Consider the following 13,939-nt stretch of genomic DNA (forward strand, 5'->3'; position numbering starts at 1 on the left):
TCCTGGAGGGTTGGTTGAACTTCAGAGTTGGTCAGTCATACTCAGTAGTCGGGGTGGGGGGGGGGGGGGGGGGTGCTGCGGGGGGGTGAGGTGGAGTGGGGGTGGTGGTGGTTGGCTCTTTCAAAGTGAAAGGGTGTTGATGGCTTTTGATCACCACTATTGACAAAACCAATCTCGCTAACTGAATCAGGAAGGACCCCCATTGTTCCAGCTAGACTGGGTAACTTACCTCTGTTTCTCAGCCAGCCTTTGTCTTCTCATATGCAAATGTGGGTGGCCATCTTTAGCTGTTCAAGTCTGCTTTTTAAAAGTTATTTGTAATGTCCAGTAAAAAGTTTCCAGCAGTGTTCCATATGATGAAATTAAAATTTCCATTTGGCATGTGTGGTTTTCGTCACGGCAATTATATCCTTTCTTAAATAAAGAGACCAAAACTGTACACATTACTCTAGTTGTTCTCTCACCAATGCCCTGTACAACTGTAGCAAAACATCTATACTTAGATATTCCATTCCCCTTGCAATAAGCAACAACATTACATTTGCCTTCTGAATCACTTGCTGTACCTGCATACTAACTTTTGTGTTTCATGTACTGGGACATCCAGATCCCTCGGCATCTCAGAGTTCTGCAATCTCTCTCCATTTAAATAATATGTTGCTTTTCTATTTTTCTGGCCAAAGTGGACAGGTTCACACTTTCCCACTTTGTACTCCATCTGCCAAATCTTTGCCCACTCACTTAAACTATCTATATCCCTTGGCAGACTTCTTATGTCCTCTTCACAAATTACTCTCTTACCTATCTTTGTGTCATCAGCAAATTTAGCAACCGTACATTCTGTTCCTTCATCCAAGTCATTGATATAGATTATAAATAGTTGAGGCCCCAGCACTGATCCCTGTGGCATTCCACGAGTTACAGCTTGCCAACCTGACAACAACGCATTTATGCCTACTCTTTTTCCTGTGAGCTAACAAATCCTCTATCCATGCTAATATGTTACCCCCTTATACCATGGGCTCTTATTTTGTTTAGTAACCTTTGATGTGGCACCTTGTCAAATGCCTTCTGGAATTCCTAGTACACCACATCCACAGGTTCCCCTTTATCCACGTTGCTTGTTACTTCCTCAAAGAACTCTAATAAATTCATCAAACACGATTTCCCTTTCACAAAACCATGTTGACTGTGCCTGATTGCATTAAGATTTTCTAAATGATCTGCTATAGCCTCCTTAATAAGAGTTTCTAGTGTTTTCCCTAGATGTTAAATAATGGGCCTGTAGTTTCCTGCTTTCTGTCTTCCTCCTTTCTTGAATAGCAGAGTTACATTCACTATTTTCCAATCTGATGGGATCTATCCAGAATCTAGGGAATTTTGTAAAATTAAAACCAATGCATCCACTATCTCAGCAGCCATTTCTTTTAAGACCCTAGGATGAAGTCCATCAGGACCTGGGAACTTGTCAGCTTTTAGTTCGAATAATTTTCTCAGTACTCTTTCCTTGGTGATGGTAATTGTTTTAAGTTCCTCCCTCCCTTTCAACTCTTGATTCACAATTATTTCTGGGATGTTATTTGTATCCTCTACAGTGAAGACAGATGCAAAAAAATCTGTTCAATTCCTCTGCCGTTTCCTTATTTTCCATTATTAACTCTCCAGACTCATTCTCCAGAGGACCAACTTTACTCACTTTACTTATTCCTTTCCTTTTTAAATACCTGTAGAAACTCTTACTATCCATTTTTATATTTCTTGTTAGCTTTCTCTCGTACTCTAATTTCTCTCTCATTATTCTTTTCATCATTCTTTGCTATTTTGATATTCTGTCCAATCTTCTGACCTGCCACTACTCTTCACTGAATTGTATGCTTTCCTCTTTCAATTTGATACTATCTTTAACTTCCTTAGTTAGCCACAGCTGATGCCTCCTTCCCCAGAGTCTTTCTTTCTCACTGGAATGTATCTTTGCTGAGTCTTATGAAATATCTCCTTAAATGTCTGCCACTGCATCTCTACTGACCTATCCCTTTACCTAATTTCCCAGTTTACTTCAGCTAGCTCTGTCTTCAAACACTCATAATTACCCTTATTAAAGTTTAAAACACGAGTCTTAGATCCACTCTTCTCACCCTCAAACTCAATGTGAAATATACAACAACAGAGCTCCCTGTCACACCCAGTGCTTCCTGTCACACTCAGTGCTTCCTGTCACACCCAGTGTTCCCTGTCACACCTAGAGCTCCCAGTCACACCCAGTGTTCCCTGTCACACCCAGTGCTCCCTGTCACACCCAGAGCTCCCTGTCACACCGAGTGCTCCCTGTCACACCCAGAGCTCCCTGTCACACCCAGAGCTCCCTGTCACACTTGGAGCTTCCAGTTGTACATTGTGATTCCTGTCACTATTGGTGTCCCTGCCCCTGTCATTGTCTACTGCAAGGGCAAAATTAACTTTTGCCCTTTCTTTTAACCAAAATAAAACATTGCATTAAATGTAATGTCAGATATCAATGAGTTAAAGAGCTGGTGATCCACTTTCAATTGTATCATTAAAAATACCCAATGTGCAAGACATTGCCAGAGTTGAAAAGAGTAGGAAAGGAGACAAGGCAAATGAAGTATCAATGATTAGGTGGATTGTAAGGGGAACTATGTAGTTTGAAGTCCTTGGGAAAGAATGAGTTAGTGTAGGAGAACAGTTTTGATTACAAAACAGCAAGGGTGCAGGGCAAAAGTAGGATGCTGTATTTGGAGATTGTGAGATACAAGATAGGAAAGTTCATAGGAATGATGGGCCTCTATCTATCTATAATATAAAAATGGCATGTCTAGTGTGCATTTCCTGTCAGTCACATTTCTCTGTCGTTCTTTGGGTGTCACATTCAAATTTCTGAGACATAGTTCGAAGAAAAGTGTAAATAACCTGGAACACAAAGTACTAGAGCCAGAATATCTGGGGTCTTTTAATTTGCCCTTACATGAACTCACTTGGTTTTTACTTAACAGCAATTAAACTTTGCAGCCTTAGTGAAATCACCATGACTATTTCCAAGGAATATTTTCTTGTGGTATCAGATAGAGAGAGAGGGATAAGAAAGATTAGAACAGAAAGAGAATTTGGAGGTAGTGAGCTGTTGGAACTCACCTCAACTGAGATGAATGAGGTTGCAGAGAAATTAAACACAGCTCACCTGAGAATGAACCTTTAAACAATCTGTAGGAAAGATTGTGAGTGAGAGAGAGGTTGGAGGCAAGAGGTGAGAGAAATAACAAGCTTATGTGTGTGTTAATGCATTGCAGCGATCTTAAGGAGGAGCTGTGCAATTGTGGCAGCACATGAGAATGACACGAACTGTCACAATAGAGATGATGTACATGTATCATCATGTTGAGTGTCAAATACAGCGCATGTAGTAGAACCAAAGGAAATGCAAGTTCCTTCAATAAAGATATATTATAGAGTGTTTTTTTTTGAAGTGCAGTCATTGTGTAAAATCTTTTAAATGAACAAGATGCCTTTTGAAACTACCCTGAAACATCTGTACTATGAGAAAAGTCACAATCAGGTCGCACATCTTTTCCATCTTTAATAAAGATGCACAGGCCACCCTCTAGGCAGCCTAATGTTCCTGATAACAAAGGCCCTTTTCACTGGTCTACCTCCACTGTAATTCAAATCCATCAAATTTGAAATCATCTGAAAAGAGGCATCAGGATACTGCAAATTCTCTCTCTCTCTCTGAACTCTGCCGTTTCCTTTGAAACTCTGGGGCCTAAACTCCTTAGCACCCCAAACTGGATGTGATCCCGGTGGCGCTTAGTGACGCCAGGTAGAATGGACAGGCCTGAGGACCAAGGCATATCCGTCCTCCAGCCTCATTACAGTAAATCAGGTGCCTCAATCCAGCTCGCCTCTTGAGGCTTTCTAAATTTTAGGGCCTTACAGATTTCGGCCCACGCTGAGGTCCAGCGATAAATCCAGAGGGTAGAGAAGCTCAAGAGGGGGACAAGGATGAGCTTGTAGTGGCCCACAGTTGTTTTATGGAGCCAGGAGAAGCACTTCTCCTCCTTCTGACTCCTTAAAACACTGAATATTTTCCAAATTTTTGGGCCTTTATCGAGTAGCCATCAACAAACCCTTGAAGGACCTTTGGTTAGGCTGCTGATATCCCGGAAAAGCCAGTTGGAGCTTGAGCAATGCAAACAAATTTAGAAGTTCAAGTCTGAAATGAGCACGAGCCTCATTTTTATAAGTGAGGCCTGCACTCATTTCAAGCTGCTTCTAAGGCTGCGAAATAAAAGGCCCCGTCCAATTTTTCAGTAGCCTGAACTTCTGACCTGTGCACTACTGTACTGGTATTGTTGTGACTGTTCATGGCCATAAAGTGCACACAGTGATGTTAAATGTAGACCCCCCTGACTTTACTGTAAGTCAATAGCAACTGATTTTTTTGTTCTTATTTTCTCCTCCTCTAAAGGAACTGATACTTTCCTATGTTGCTGATACTTGTGTGGGTACCAACACCCCACCGATATACCGTGTATGATCCTAAATCACAATGGGCTTGAAATGATCAGCCCTTCCAGCACACTTCTGCCATAGGGAGAACTGTACTCTGCACCTAACTGTGCTAGGCCTAGCATGGGAGTCCCTGATGCTAATATTGGGTGTCAACAGTCGAAAAGTGTTACAGTCCTACGTTCTCTCAAACTGATGAGCAGGAAAAGCTCACTCCCCCACATGCAATTACTTTAATAGTGCACTCAGCACTCTCAAAGAACAGTCCATGTAATGGGTCTGGAAGAAAATGTGTTCCATTTACTGGGATATAAGGCTAGATATATGCAGATGAGAGGAGCGAAGAGGAAATATCTACACTGAATATATTTTCCAATCCCTATTCATTTAGCAGTAATATTCCTCCATTTGGGCCCAGATTGGCTTTGATGGTAAGAGGATGATAATAGTTTCATTGGACATGCAGGGCAGGATGTGGGCGTCAGAATTTTGAACAGTTTAGGCCAGCATACATGGATGTTCCGTTAGAGGCAATTCTATCTGATCTACATCTTAAGACAGGCAGTTTGCCAGCACATTGATAGTTCTGAGTCAAAGGAAGTGGTGGAGAGGCATCATTTAAAGTCATCACCATACATATGGAAGCTGACTTTCTTGGTCCACAGATGATGCCACTGAGGGCCAAAGGTTAGATCCCTGAGGTACTCCAGAGGTGAGTATGTGGGGACAGGAAGAGATTCCATTGCTGGAGACATATCAGCTGCATTGGGACAGACAGGATTGGAACTTTACAAGGGCATTTCCACAAGAGATGAACCATAGAGGAGAGGCAATTTTTCTTTTTTTATTCATTCATGGGATGTGGGCGTCACTGGCTATGCCAGCATTTATTGCCCATCCCTAATTGCCCTTGAGAAGGTGGTGGTGAGTTGCCTTCTTGCACCGCTGCAGTCCATCTGAGCTAGGTACACCCACAGTGCTGTTCGGAAGGGAGTTCCGGGATTTTGACCCAGCAACAGTGAAGGAACGGCGATATAGTTCCAAGTCAGGATGGTGTGTGACTTGGAGGGGAACGTGCAGGTGGTGATGTTCCCATGCATCTGCTGCCCTTGTCTTTCTAGGCGGTAGAGGTCGCGGGTTTGGAAGGTGCTGTCTAAGGAGCCTTGGTGCGTTGCAGCAGTGCATCTTGCAGATGGTACACACTGCTGTCACTGTGCGTTGGTGGTGGAGGGAGTGAATGTTTGTGCATGGTGTGCCAATCAAACGGGCTGCTTTGTTCTGGATGGTGTCGAGCTTCTTGAGTGTTGTTGGAGGAAGATAGCATTGTGGACCATGTTGAAGGCCGTGGAAAGATAAAGAGAAACATGGAGGGACACTATGCCGAGGTTGCAGTTGCAAAGAATGTCGGGGATTTTAGCCAGGATGGTGTTTGTCCTGTAGGCAGGGTGGAAATTAGATCAGTGATTCAAACTGGAGAGATTAGCACGAAGCTGAGCAACAACACTTCAAGGACTTTGTGGGGGGATGTGGTAGGGTAAAGGTACTTTTAATCTGTTGGCAATTTCATCACTCATTGATGTGGTTCCCTCCATATGTGGACATTAAAAGCAATATCTCAGAGCAGTGAATTATCACACACCACTTTCGGATTTACTTTAAAAATTTATCTGAAAAACTCTTAAAATGTTACACAGATGATAGCGTTTTATTGAGGTATGTTTTATTGAGGTGTGTTTTTTGAGGTATGTTTCAATCATAAGAAGGACCTTGATTCTTGTCACATGCATGTAGAACTGTCCTTGTGAAAGAACAGTCACAACTTCAGTGCGATAGTGTAATATTCTCTGCTTTGTCATCGCTAATCATTTCTAAACGCAAGACCAGGCATCTTGTTTTTACACAGTCCTTTCTTGTCTCAGTCAGTGGCAGTACTAGTCAGTGTGGAACTAAAAGGCACACAATGGGAAGATGAAAAATCCTACCTTTCATTCATGGTCTGTGCCGTATCCACCAATGTCAGCTAGGGTGACCTCAATGCCATTAGGCTTGGAAGGGGGGAAATCAGTTTGGGTTCCTGCTGCTGACCTGCACCCAGTAACCCCTGCTTGAAGAGCACATGGATGTGAATGTTGGTGTTGAGGGCAGTGAGTTTGTGCTGTCTTGGATCACAGAGAATGGCTGCTTGAGCTATTTGGCATTTGAAGGAGGCTGGACTGTGGAACTGCACCCTAACAAAAATAAAAAGCCACCTCTGGAGAGGAGGGGAGAAACTAAATAAAAAAGTAATTGCCTTCAGTTTGAGATTTTTGATAAGAGTGCACATGAATACATTGACATTAAAATAAAAAGAAAATTATAAATCTGCTGGGAATTTTGAAATACAAAAATTTTAAATATGAACATGTGAACTAGGAACGGGAGTAGGCCATTCGGCCCTTCGAACCTGCTCCGCCATTCTGTAAGACCATGGCTGATCTGTTTGTGGACACAACTCCACTTTCCTGCCAACCCCCAATACCCTTTGACTCCCTTGTTTGTCAAGAATCTGTCTTCCTCTACCTTAAAAACGTTCAGTGACCTTGCCTTCACCGCACTCTGGAGAACATCCTTTTGGCCTCCTTGTCTCGAGAGACAATGGGTAAGCGCCTGGAGGTGGTCAGTAGTTTGTGGAGCAGCGCCTGGAGTGGCTATAAAGGCCAATTCTAGACAACATACGAACATATGCATTAGGACCACTCGGCCCCTCGAGCCTGTTCCGCCATTCTATAAGATCATGGCTGATCTGATTATAACTTCAACTTCATATTCTTGCCTTCCCCAAAAGTCTTTTACCCCCTTGCTTATCAAAAATCTATCTACCTCTGCCTTAAAAATAGTCAAAGACTCTGCTTCCACCGCCTTTTGAGGAAGAGAGTTCCAAAGACTCACGGCCCTCTGTCTTAAGTGGGTGACCCCTAATTCTAGATTTCCCCACAAGGGGGAACATCCTTTCCATATCCACTCTGTCAAGAACCCTCAGGATCTTATATGTTTAATAAGATCACCACTTATCCTTCTAAACTCCAATGGATACAGAACAAACCTGTCCAACTATTCCTTGTAAGATAACCCTCTCATCCCAGGAATCAGTCAAATAAACCTTCTCTGAACTGCTTCCAATGCAATTATATCCTTTCTTAGCTAAGATGACCAAAACTGTGCTCTAGATGTGGTCTCACCAATGTCCTGTACAATTGTAGCAAAACATCTCTACTTTTATATTTCATTCCTCTTTCAATAAATGACAACATTGCATTTGCCTTCTTAATCATGGCACATAATATTGCTAAATTCACCAGGCTCTCATTGCTCATCTTTACTTGCTCACTTACAATGCACAGCTTATATGGATATGGAGGGATTTCAGATATTTTGTATGATACATAAGTAATGTCAGAGAGGTGCATTTAAACAAGAGGCATGAAACCATGTCCAGAAAATTGTCTCACACAGGGTACATACATACAAACTTACGAATATAGGAACTAAGAGTGGGAGTAGGTCATTCAGCCCTTCGAACCTGCACCGCCATTCTATAAGGTCATGGCTGATCTGTTTGTGGACTCAACTCCACTTTCCTTCCTACCCCGATACCCTTTGACTCCCTGGTTAGTCAAGAATCTGTCTACCTCTGCCTTGTAAACATCCAATGACCCTGCCTCCACCACTCTCCGAGGAAGAGAGTTCCACAGACTCACGACTTTCTATGAGAAAAAATTCTCCTCATCTCTGTCATAAATGGGAGACCCCTTATTTTTAAACTGTGCCTCCTAGATTTAGTCTCCCACAAGGGGAAACATTCTTTTAGCATTTACTCCATCAAGTCCCCTCAGGATCTTATATGTTTCAATAAGATCACCTCTCATCCTTCTAAACGCCAATGAATACAGACCCCAATGGTCCAACCTTTCCTCATAAGATAACCCTCTCTTCCCAGGAATTGGTCAAGTGAACCTTCTCTGAACTGCTTCCAATGCAATTATATCCTTTCTTAAGTAAGGAGACCAAAACTGTACGCAGTACTCTAGATGTGGTCTCACCAATGCCCTGTACAACTGTAGCAAAACATCCCTACTTTTATATTCCACTCCCCTTGCAATAAGCAACAACACTACATTTGCCTTCTGAATCACTTGCTGTACCTGCATACTAACTTTTGTGTTTCATGTACTAGGACACCCAGATCCCTCTGCAATTCAGAGTTCTGCAATCTCTCTCCATTTAAATAATATGTTGCTTTTCTATTTTTCTGGCCAAAGTGGACACTTTCCCCACATTGTACTCCATCTGCCAAATCTTTGCCCATTCACTTAACCTATCTATACCCCTTTGCAGACTCTTTATGTCCTCTTACAAATTACTCTCCTACCTATCTTTGTGTCATCAGCAAACTTAGGAACCATACATTCTGTCACTTGATCCGTTATTGATATAAATTGTAAATAGTTGAGGCCCCAGCACTGATCCCTGAGGCACTTCACTAGTTGCAGCTTGCCAACCTGAAAATGACTCATTTATGCCTACTCTGTTTCCTGTTAGCTAACTAATTCTCCATCCATGCTAATATGTTACCCCCATGGGTTCTTATTTTATTTATGAACCTTTGATGTGGCACCTTGTCAAATGCCTTCTGGAAATCCAAGTACACCACATCCACTGGTTCCCCTTTATCCACGTGGCTCGTTACTTTAACATTGATGTGTACAATGCACTTACACTTTGTTAATTGGGACAGTCTACAGTAAACAACTCCCACATTTATAAGAGTCAAGGCGTTCTCAACAACAATAATTCACACTGGGAATCAAACAATTTCCCCATAAAAAGATCTTTCAGTTCAACAGAATGTCATCAGGATGAACGGGATAGAGAAATCAAACGTATTTGATTTGATTGGGGAGGGGGGGGGGGCTGTCCTTTTGCTTTGGGAACTTTTTTTTCTGACTTGCCGAAACTGTGATAGCAGCAAAGTGACTGTACCCAAACTCTCTCCTTACTGCCTTTCCATCATCATTGATCTCAGCTCCGTCGCTCAGTGTTTAGTGAGCGTCCTTCCCCGCTGCAGTTCCACAGCGCGCCCGGCAGATGGCGGAGATGAGCCGCGGCTCTCCCCACCCCCTAACTCAGTCACCAAGTGCAGGCCAGTCACAGCGGCATCGGGAAGGAGCAGAGCAGACAAGTGGCCCACAGTAAGTTTGCAAGTTCAGAAACTTTTGTGTATTTTGCAAGTTGTATATTGCAAGCTTACGGACAGATTTGTAACCACACTGGTAACCCTTCTAGGTTTATATTTTCAACTCTGCAGAGAAGGAGACTAGGGAGACTAGAGACAGAAGTTATTTTTTTTAAAAAGCAAAACAAAAACCCTTCTACAGATTATTTAAACGAAAAACGCAAACGTTAGTAAAAGTTTGTATCAACGGGTGTCCTGAAGTTTGCGATTGCATATAGTGATTTTTTTTATTAATCAAGGTGAGAGAGTTTCTCGCATCTTTTATTGAGGAATTTGGTATTTTTGTAATTTAAAAAAATATTTTGTACTAAAATTGAATTTTAAACGACAGAAAACCGTGACAATAACGTACAGTGTGAGGACCAACTGCTTCATCTGTCTGAGTCACTGATGAAAGACAAAGGCGACTCCGCCGTTTGGGGAAAGTCAGAAATGGTCGCGGATCTGAGGATTGCTAGTCCGAATCCCTGTGATACAATCGCAAATAGCCCTGCCCAGAAACAGATTAATCGGCGTTGGTACTGGGCTACTGCCAAACCACCTCCCAACTGGAACCTGTCCACCAGAGTGACCGGCCCAGTATATAGATCAATGCAGAATATTACATAGTGCAAGGACACGTTCACTGCTCAAGATCAGACCTGCCAGTTTGTACCCAACATATTGGGAATATTTCTAAGTAGAAACATCTGGAACTGATAGAACCCAAATCAGAAACTCTAATTCCCATCTCTATGTCCCTGTGGCTAGTAGCATTCATGTGTGTCTGTGTGCTTAGTTTATTAGAAGGCATGATTGTTCAGTTTATTGGTGTGTCCTACCTAGTTTTATAAACTAGTTTCATTCCTGTGTCTGTTTCTGTAGTTTATTAGTGAGTCTCTGTATTAGTGAACGTCTTTGTGTGAGAGATTATGTCGCAGGAAAGGGTGAATGTATTTGTGTGAACCTATAAAATTATTCTAATTGTTTCAGAAAATCATTCGGCCTATTGATTACTGAAAATAAAATTGCCGCTTTGTTTTTGGGGGGATTTTCAATCATTTTGTTGCGAATCTAAGACAGATCAGTCAGTGTGCTCACATTCCATAACAATGACATACTTGTTAATAAATGGTCGTTTTATGAGTAAAGCTAATTTAGTGACTTTAACAAGAAGGATCATCTACCCATCGGCACCAGAACTAACAGCAATAACCTCCTGCCGGCTCTGAGAGTTCCGAACCAGGTTCTGCATTTGGCCAAATAGTTGGAGCAGGAGAATATCTCAGTGCAAGTGGGCGGCGCTTCAGCTTTTAGTTTAGTCGCTAACGTAGCCGGGGTGCAGTTCAGTTTGGAAGGTGCAAATAATAGTGCAGACAAGGCAGCTTTACAGAATTGTTCAACTCAACTCTTGTGTCCGCTTAGAATCTGACACAAAATGCATAATAACTACCCAGTTCCAGTAAAACTTCAGTACGGGTGGCACATCCCAAGGGAATTCGGGGATGTATTTTTTTTTGGTTTCGGCCAGTTCCGTGTTTGACACCAATCATGAACTACTCAACTGACACCTGGAAATACCAACGCGACGCTTGTGTGAGCTACCCTCTAATTAACAGCCCAGCGCTAGCTTTGCCCAACTGTATCAGAGCAGGTGCAGATCAGCACCTTGCAACGGAGAACAAGGTGGGGCGTTGGGTTAGGGGGAGTAAGTGATGGCAGAGTTCAAGGCGGTATGTGGTATAAGTGGTGGGTGTGGTAAACGGTACCGAGACCCTAAATATCCACTTAACAACATTCAGATTACACACAAACAAGAAAAGATAAATGCAAAAGAGAGGCCTATTATTCCTGCATCAGTGTGGCTGACTTTTGTCATCTGTATGTCTATTAATCCAGATGATTATCCCTTTCTATCACTTCCCCCTCCCATTCTTTCATTCTACCGCTACACAGATATTATATTAAAAAAAATCATACGTTTATTCAACAGAATGTGGGCGTTTTAATGTTTACAGAATCACGTAAATCGTGAATTTCCTCCCACAATCCGCCAAGATCATTTCGTTCTGTTGGACGGACGGAGTGAGGTTCTAAGAGGAGATTCTGCCAAGTGTCTGTCCATCTGAAGCAAAAAAAAAATCAGGTTATTAAAATTAAATCCGACAGCCTAGCCCAGAATCCCTTACCCACTCTCTGGTGACACTTCCTGCACACTGTAATATTTTTGCAATGACTTTTGTCTCCCTTCCAAATGCTTCCTTGCGTATCACAGCATTTGAAAACGAATCAGATTTGTAATCCAAGACCCACAGGTAAATGTGCAGACACGAGTGGCAGGAGTTGATGGGGTAATGCATTGGCCGCCCAAGGCAGTGACAAAATTTGATGTGATGTTTCCCAAATGATTGTGTGTTTCTTACCTGTATCACAATAGATGCCAATCATAAAACAGTCCAGTCATTGTCAATAGCCTGAGGACTGTCACATACCTCGCCAGGATTTTGGAGATGTTAGTGCATTACATTGGATACCATTTTTAATAATGTAGAAGTTAATAAGAAATTGAAAATCTCATGTAATGCAGTGGCGCTTTTTGCATTAAATATTAAATAAAATACAAAACATCCCAAAGTCTAATTTTCCCATTGAAAACAAATAAATATTCACTTTCGGTGACTTGTTTGCCCGCCGTTGGTTATGTGATTTGAAATTTGTGAGGCTGTTTTCAGACGCTTCAGGCTCGAATTGTGTGGCAGAAAGCTTGCATGGGAATTTTGCATTGCAACGATCGGGAGTTTGGCTGGCAATATCATCGGGTGAGGGGGCTTTGCTGGCGATATCAAAGGGATACACAACAGAGACTAGGATTTCTCTAAAATAAATTTAAGCAGAAACGATTTGAGATATTTTCAGTGGAACACATATAAACATTTCAAAGTAAAGCATATTAATTACTGAAATAAAATATTACAATGACGGTGGACTTGTGCGAACCCTACTGTTTGATATGCCGACCAAAATTTATGAACACGATTCAAACTTATATTTTTGGGAAGAGTATTTTAGCTCTGCATCTGGATCATATATACTCCAAAAGCACTTTACTGTATCTAATAGCAATTGCATTTTTTTGAAAAAAGGGATAGGCGTCATATTTCTGCATTATTCAACCAGAACTAGATACACCTGCTTTTAATTCCACCGTAGCACCGGTCAATAATTACATTCTATCTCAGTGTTACAACACTGATCTTTCCATTGTCAAGCTTTTCTTCCATTTAGTAATAGGTTCTGATCTCAAACATTGACAGCTCGAAAGGAATGTTAAATATAACGAAATATGAGTGTGGAAAAGAATAAACTCCAATTTTTTGTGTGAGGTAAATGAAATAGATGTCTCGCCTGTTCTTCCAGATGTATATTGCTGCTAAAACTTTATACATAAATTAAACACAATTAGTCTCACATCAAATTAATACATCACATAATAGCATTTTTGGTGAATTTGTGGAAGAAATAAATGAATAACCTAAAGTGATAGTTTATACACCGCATACTTTTATTCCCAAAAATGAAAGATTATTTAAAGTAAGTCAATACAAAGTCCAATTATTATTCGATTAATTACCAGAAATGGACATTTTCTGAGTGGGATTCTCTCTGGGTTTGTTTCGTAGAAAAAGCTTGATCCTTTTCGAGCCGTTTAATTTTTCGAAATATTAAGATAATGATCAATAAAAATATTACATTCTGCAAATCAATTATCACAATGAACATTCTGGACCTGACGTAAAAACAAAGCTACTGTCTAAATTATTCATTTTTGCAGCCTAAACAGAAACTGGCACATAATATTAAAAGTATAATAAACAAAAATCTCAATGCAAAATTTGTAGGAAGTAATTGTTTAATAGTGAATTTCTCAGAGATGCGTTTAGATGCAGAGCTAACTTTTAATTCTTTGCACAAACCAATTTCACTTTTAGTCCCTCAATAAAATATTTATTGATGCAGTATCTCATTGACGTGTAGTCGAATGTATTTACCATGAAGTTTGCTATTAACTCCGAAAGAAACGCCTTATTTGGATCGATATTCCATGTTGGAATTAGTGATTGGCGTTGTTAAAGTACCAGACATGTCTGAATCGATACAAACATT

Source organism: Heterodontus francisci, chromosome 38 (genome assembly GCF_036365525.1).
Source record: "Heterodontus francisci isolate sHetFra1 chromosome 38, sHetFra1.hap1, whole genome shotgun sequence".
In the NCBI taxonomy this organism is placed as follows: Eukaryota; Metazoa; Chordata; class Chondrichthyes; order Heterodontiformes; family Heterodontidae; genus Heterodontus; species Heterodontus francisci.